This window comes from Grampus griseus, assembly GCF_964374135.1.
Source record: "Grampus griseus genome assembly, chromosome: X".
In the NCBI taxonomy this organism is placed as follows: Eukaryota; Metazoa; Chordata; class Mammalia; order Artiodactyla; family Delphinidae; genus Grampus; species Grampus griseus.
Window position 1 is genome coordinate 13412086 of NC_138999.1, and position 7475 is coordinate 13419560.

Below are 7475 nucleotides of genomic sequence, written 5' to 3' on the forward strand. Positions count from 1 at the left end.
GCTCAGCATATTAAGACAATGATTGACAGGGAAAAATTGTTTTTTCATTACATACTCAATCCATTTGCTGTATTTCAAAAGGTGCAATACTTTTCTTCACTTATCAGTGAAAGAAGTTAGAAATTAACTTCAAAAAAAAATCAGCAAATGGCAAACAAATTTCCTTGAGAGTCAGTCACATATATAGTGCATCCTAGAAAAGAGGAGGGGCAAGACAGGTTCCACCCACTCTCATGAGTTTCATCAAATACTGGACCTACTCAAGGGTGGAGAGAAAAGGCAACTTTCATATAGGAGTATATTATTAAATGAGGCATTTACTATACTCCTTCCTAAGAGCACCAGGTGGGGAACACGTTTTCTAAACTAGATCTAGGAAGTGGGATGTGGAATCAATCCATCCTCCTCCCCTTAAGGGCTGTCCAATAGTTAATGAATTAAAAAAACATGACTAAATAAAAACAAATGCCACACACACTCCCCCACCCAGAAAAAGGAAAAAAAAAAAAAAAAAACCCAGAAACTAGATGTCCCAGATTACTCGCCAAAGTGGAACCCGGAAACAGCTTCAACAACCCAAATTAGTCTGCTACAGAGTCATCACAGCATGCCTTGCTTTTAAACAAAAAATAATAATTTTTTTGAAACAACAAAATAAAAACTAGTACTGATCACTTTTCTGACAATACATTATTACTCAAAATTAACTAGTATTGAGAAGGGGAAGGGGGCCATAGCTATGGGCCTTGTCTCACACGAGTCCATGTGGGTAGGTGCAGGGCATTTGTCATTATTACAAAAATGAATTTTAATTTTTAATCTTTAGTTTGATTTAAACATTGCTTTTAGTATGATACGGACACCAGCTGTGCAGAAAGGGCTCTGGAGAGACGTTCATAGCAGCACACACCTGCAGCTCTTCTTCAGCTCTGGAGGCTCCAGGGCAGCCAGGGTTGTTTCGTCAAAACACATTCTTCAGGCCTTTCTGTGTAAGTGCAGAACACTCCACATACTTGACAGCCTTCAGGTCACAGGCCAGTTTTTCAGCAGTCTCTGGGGTGATAGGCTTCTGTTTATTCTTAGCAAGTTTCTCAGTAGAGGGGTCATCTCTGAGATCAATTTGGGTCCCAACAAGCAAGAAAGGGGTCTTTGGACAGTGTTATCTCAGGCACCCACTTTTCTTAACATTTTCGAATGAGGATGGAGAGACCACTGAAAAACAGACTAGAAATACATCTGTTTGTGGATAACTCAGCAGTCGTAATCTGTCATAATCCTCTTGCCCCGCAGTATCAAAAAGTCCAAGAGTACGAGGCTGTCCACCAATCGTAATTGTGACTGCATAGTTGTCAAAAACAGTCGGTACATATGGACACCGCAGGTCTAACTCTTTATACCCCATGATCACTAAAATAATTCCAAAGCTTTTCGGAAAAAAAACAAACGGAACTTGCTGTAAGAGCCTATTTATCTCAATGACTGCATTTATCTTTGCCGTAAAAAAGCAAAACCAAAATTCCATTTTAACACAGAGTCTCTTGATTTCAGAAGACTGTCTTTACGAAAGGCTCATAAACTGCTTATGGCCATGGGCGACTTCTGAGTGGGTGGACAGAATGAAGCCCATAGACAGCTGAAAAAATGTGTGTCGTCTTTAATTTCTTTCATCAGTGTCTTATATAGTTTTCTGCATGCAGGTCTTTTGTCTCCCTGGGTAGGTTTATTCCTCGGCATTTTATTCTTTTTGTTGCAAATATCACTCATGATATACTAAAAGCAATGTTTAAATCAAACTAAAGATTAAAAAATTAAAATTCATTTTTGCAATAATGACAACTGCCCTGCACCTACCCACACGCACGCGTGTGAGACAAGGCCCATAGCTATGGCCCCCTTCCCCTTCTCAGTACTAGTTAATTTTGAGTAATAGTGTATGGTCAGAAAAGTGATCAGTACTAGTTTTTATTTTGTTGTTTCAAAAAAATTATTTTTTGTTTGAAAGCAAGGCATGCTTGTGATGACTCTGTAACAGACTAATTTGGGTTGTTGAAGCTGTTCCCGGGTTCCACTTTGGCGAGTAATCTGGGACATCTAGTTTCTGGGTTTTTTTTTTTTTTTTTTCCTTTTTCTGGGTGGGGGACTGTGTGTGGGATTTGTTTATTTAGTCATGTTTTTTTAATTCATTAACTATTGGACAGCCCTTAAGGGGAGGAGGATAGATTGATTCCACATCCCACTTCCTAGATCTAGTTTAGAAAACGTGTTCCCCACCTGGTGCTCTTAGGAAGGAGTATAGTAAATGCCTCATTGAATAATAGTAAGTCCGTGCGCCACAACTACTGAGCCTGCGCTCTAGAGCCCGCGAGCCACAACTACTGAAGCCCATGTGCCTAGAGCCCATGCTCCACAACGAGAAGCCACTGCAATGAGAAGCCCGCGCACCGCAAGGAAGAGCAGCCCCCACTCGCCGCAACTAGAGAAAGCCCGCGCACAGCAATGAAGACCCAACGCAGCCAAAAATAAATAGATTAATTAATTAAAAAAAAATAATAATGGGCTCTGGTTCCACTCAAGCTGGAGTAAGGACACTCCACACCATCGAAGACTGGATGAAAAGAGCACAGCCATTTTGGAGAAGGACTAGGGAATGGCCTTGGGCAAAACAGGCCTTGCAAGCTAAAGAACAAAGGCCCTGGAGGCCTGAGCCCCAGAGACAAAAACCAGGCTCCCGGGAATAGAAAATTACCTTTGTCTCTGTTGCACTAGCAAGTATACCTAGTTGCCATAAGACAAGAAGCTCAATTTTTTTTTTTTTTTTTTTTTTTTTTTTGCGGTACGCGGGCCTCTCACTGTTGTGGCCTCTCCCGTTGCGGAGCACAGGCTCCGGACGCGCAGGCTCAGCGGCCATCATGGCTCATGGGCCCAGCCGCTCCGCGGCATGTGGGATCTTCCCGGACCGGGACGAACCCGTGTCCCCTGCATCGGCAGGCGGACTCTCAACCACTGTGCCACCAGGGAAGCCCTCAACTATAAATTTTAACCTTATCTACTCCTGTGCTTTCTTGCAGAAAATTCTGAGGCACTCCTTTCCCCTCCCAGAAGCGCTCCCTATTCCCGATAGCCACTGTGGAGCCATCTGTTGCTGATCAAAAAGTTTAACGACTTCTCAAAACTATCAGTTATAATGAGACAAACCCTCCCTTTTGTTATAAAAGCAACTCGCCCCTTCTACTCCGGGAGCTGGCATTTTTTTCCTGCCTTCTCCCTTGTGCACAAGCTCTTTCTTTTAACAAAAAGCTTTGCTTGCCTAAGAGTCTTGTGGAAGCGATATTCATTTATATCTATGGTAATGCTGTCCAAGAATCTAGAAAGGGCCCGGTAACACATCTCTCCCTCTGACTGTAACAAAAAGCCCTAGACAAAATCCATAAAGCAACTACCAGATGACTCCGAAAGGTGGATGAATTAGCTTTCTTTTGCTGCTTAAACAAATTATCACAAATTTAGTGGTTTAAAATAACACAGATAAGTTCTCTTACGGTTCTAGAGGTCAGAAACGTAAAATGGGTCTGCAAGGCTGTGTTCCTTCCGGAGGCTCTAGAGAATCTTCTGTTTCCTTGTCTCCAGCTTCCAAAGGCTGCCTACCTTCCTTGACTCACAGCACTCCTAATTCCGCTTCTGTTACCACAGCTCCACTACCTCTGACTCTCTTGCCTGTTTCTTATAAGGGCCCTTGTGACTTCATTGGCCCACCCAGATAATCCAGGTTAATCTCATCGCAAAATCATTAAGTTAATTAAGTTTGCAAAATCCCTTTTGCCAGGTAAGGTTATATAGTCACAGGTGCCAGGAATTTGAATATTGACATCTTTTTCTGTGGGGAGGCATTATTCTGCCTACTACAGTGAATAAAGAACAGCAGGACTGGGTAAGGAACCCAGGTCTTAAATGATGACCTGGAAGAGAGTTCCTAGGTTTTCTTCTCTCTGTATATCTCAGCTCAAGCTCGAGGGTAGGCCGCAACTCAGGAGAGAGGGAGAGGGCACAGACACAGGGAGCTCTAGGAAAAGCCTGCTTTCTCCAGCCATGGGTGAAGTTGGGGGCGGGGGGGCGTGTATGGTGGGGCTGTCCTGCAGGACAGAGCACTTGGGACTTTTCCTACTCTATGTCAGGGGAGAACCAGCCATGAAGCAGCATCAGGAAATCTCCAAATTTCTAAACATAAATGTTTTTTTGGAGTCCAGCATCAAATCAATCAAAAACAACACCTATAGATAAGAGAACACCATTGAGTCCTATAGCAATGGTCTTAGAGGACCAACATAAATTGTTGGGATATCACGGGTGGATAAAAATCGAGTTCTAAGAAGGCTCTTGGGAAATTAAAAACAAGAAAGAAAAGGAAAGACTCTTCAGGCTGAAAACAAGGATCACTCATGGAAAATACAGAGCAATATCACTCATGAATTTCAGATACAGGCAGAAAATGAATATTTAACAATTATACAGGAGACAAAATAGAATTAGGCAGTAGCTGAATAAGATGCTGAAAACAGAACCCCTAGTCAGCTAAAGTCTTGCCCATTTCCTTAGAATTTTTCAAGAAAAATTTTCAAGTAACCAACAACTGCACAATTTCAGGCTCCTTTTGAAACAGGAGGGAAGGGGGCAGGGCACAACCCTTAAAGAATGACATAGCCGTTGAGGATATGACATAACTGGTTAGAACTAACTAGGTCCAAGATGGTGAAAGATTCGACTTCCAGTAGACCTGGAGCCTCATTATACGCTCATTGTAATACATTAGCTAAAAGACACACCCACAGCTGCCATGACAGTTGCAAGGCCAACCATAAAAGGGCAAAAAGTGGGCAGTGGCCCAATTCCTTGAAACCCCAACCCTTCTCCAAAATGGTTGGGATAATCTTCCCACTCATTAGCCTATGAAATTACCCAGCCCCTAAAAACTAAACACCCCGTATTTTGGAGGCTGTCGCTTTCTGAGATGGCCCACACTGTCTGTGGAATGTGTTTCTCCCAGGGTCACTCTTGCCTTTTGAGATGGACCACATTCTATGGAATGCGTATCTCTCTAAATCAATCTACTTACCTATCACTTTGCCACTGGCTGAATTCCTTCTAAGTTGAAATATAAAGGACCTGAGCTTCATTAAGTCCTGAGACCAGGTGTGTGATTTCAATGAAAAGACAGTGGGTTCAAGACCCAGTCTGGGTTTTGGCTGGGTTCAAGTCCCATCCAAGTTGTGCGGTTTCACTTTCACGGTCATAAATCAAACCAGAGAACATTCCAAAAACCACTTAAACCAGTTATCTGTTCCAGGAAGGAGTAACACTTAACTGACTCAAAAGGAAATTTTAAAGGCATTTTGGAAGGTCAAGATATGACTTCAAACAATGACAAATGTGAGGGAATGATGTTCATTTGATGGAAGTATTATTTCAGTATGAAAAGTCTAACTTAGAAAAAATAGCCCCCCAAAGTTAACTAGCAGGACACTGGTTGTTCCCTAATAAATAAGCTAAAATAGAGGTTTACTATCATACTTTCTATTGGCATGTCACTTTGCAATCTCCTGCCAAATCTGGCAGTGATTTTGTTTCACACATTGTTAAAAAAATACTGATCCTCCCAAACCCTTGGTAATTTCTCCAAAACAGTGTTCTCATCACTGGCTCCACATTAGGACTTACTAGGGGTTTTAAAAAAGACCCAGGCCCAGGCCAATCCTAGGCCAATTGAGTAAGAACTTGTTGAGGGCTGAGCTGAGGCACTAGCATTTTCCATATCACCTCAGGTGATTCTAATGTGTAGCCTGGGTTGCGATCCACTGTCACAAAGGAGCCCCACTCCACCTGTGTGACTAGAGCCAACTCACGTCTTGTTTCAATTAAAATATACTGAAAAGTAACCCTGTCATCCCTTCCCCCCAAAATACCATATTTAGATTTTCCCTTGTATTCTCATGGCTGCTTCATTTTAGATAACGGCAACAAGAAAAATATTTTCCCAAAATAGTTCCCTTTCACAGTTTTGCAGTTTCTGGTTTGGGCACTGTCTTCACTAAATAAGAACGGATTTGGGACTTCCCTGGCAGTCTAGTGGTTAAGACTCCGAGCTTCCACTGCAGGGGTATGGCCCAAAAAAGGGCTTCCCTGGTGGCACAGTGGTTGAGAGTCCGCCTGCCAATGCAGGGGACACGGGTTCGTGCCCCGGTCCGGGAAGATCCCACATGCCGCGGAGCGGCCGGGCCCGTGAGCCATGGCCGCTGAGCCTGCGCGTCCGGAGCCTGTGCTCCGCAACGGGAGAGGCCGCAACAGTGAGAGGCCCGCGTACCGCCAAAAAAAAAAAAAAGGATTTGTCTTTGGCAAGAGAAAGGAGAGTGTTGATTAGTTCCCCTTCACTTACCTTCTATGTCCATCTCCAAAGATCCTCTGCCTCACGTAAGGATGCAAGCCTGTTGGTGTTTCCAGAATCATTTCTGTAGGGAAACCCAAGTAATAAGTAGGGGCTGCATCTGTCATCTTACTCTGCTAGACGAGAATCTCACTGAAACATAAAAGAAAAATAACTGCTCGTGTTGATAACGCCTTTTGATCATTCCCACTCATTGGGAGTCTTGCTATTTGAAAGTAGTCTCTTTCCTCTCTAAGCATCACGGTGGTGGTTACAGGGGGAGTGGAGGATGTTAGATGTCCATGCACCTTCTTTATTGACTGTTGAATAATTCTGGATGAACTTGTAAACCTGATTCACTCAGAAACTATGAAGATAACTTGATTCAAATCCCAAACTAATCCCCTGTGTCTTTGCTACATGATGAAATGAAAAGCTGCAAAGAGGCATCTGTAAAAGAGACAATGGTGCATAACATATTCAAAAGTTACACATGACTGTCTGTTAAGTTATATTAAGTTGATTAGTCTAATTTTATTATTTTTAATAATTTTTATTGGAGTATAGTTGATTTACAATGTTGTGTTTATTTCAGGTGTACAGCAAAGCAAATCAGCTATACATATACATATATCCACTCTTTTTTAGATTCTTTTCCCATATAGGTCATTATAGAGTATCAAGTAGAGTTCCCTGTGCTATAATTAGATCCTTATTAGTTATCTATTTTATACGTGGTATTGTGTATGTATCGATCCCAACCTCCCAATTTATCCCTCACCCCTACTGATTAATCTAAATTTAATACTTTTCCTTCTCTTCAACCTAATCATGAATCAGAGGTTTTCAGTAATTCTCAGAGCAAGAAGAATTTCCATATTCAAAATGACATACTTGAAATGTTGGAAATGTTTAGACTATTAAGGGATTAACTAAATGAGCACTATTTGCTTGTTAAAGTGCATAATGTAAAATGAATATTACTTTCAAATATTCAAGTGAAAGACATAAAATGCTGAACATAATTACAGTCAAGTTCTGAAATCTATATTCATGGCAA

At 41.9% G+C, this 7475-nt stretch overlaps 1 pseudogene across 1 annotated transcript; it reads right to left on the bottom strand.

The window, feature by feature from the left end:
- Nucleotides 1-894: 894 nt before the first annotated feature.
- Nucleotides 895-1402, bottom strand: LOC309839463 (cell division control protein 42 homolog; annotated as a pseudogene). The gene has a single exon. The product of its transcript is annotated as a cell division control protein 42 homolog (transcript).
- Nucleotides 1403-7475: the final 6073 nt, after the last annotated feature.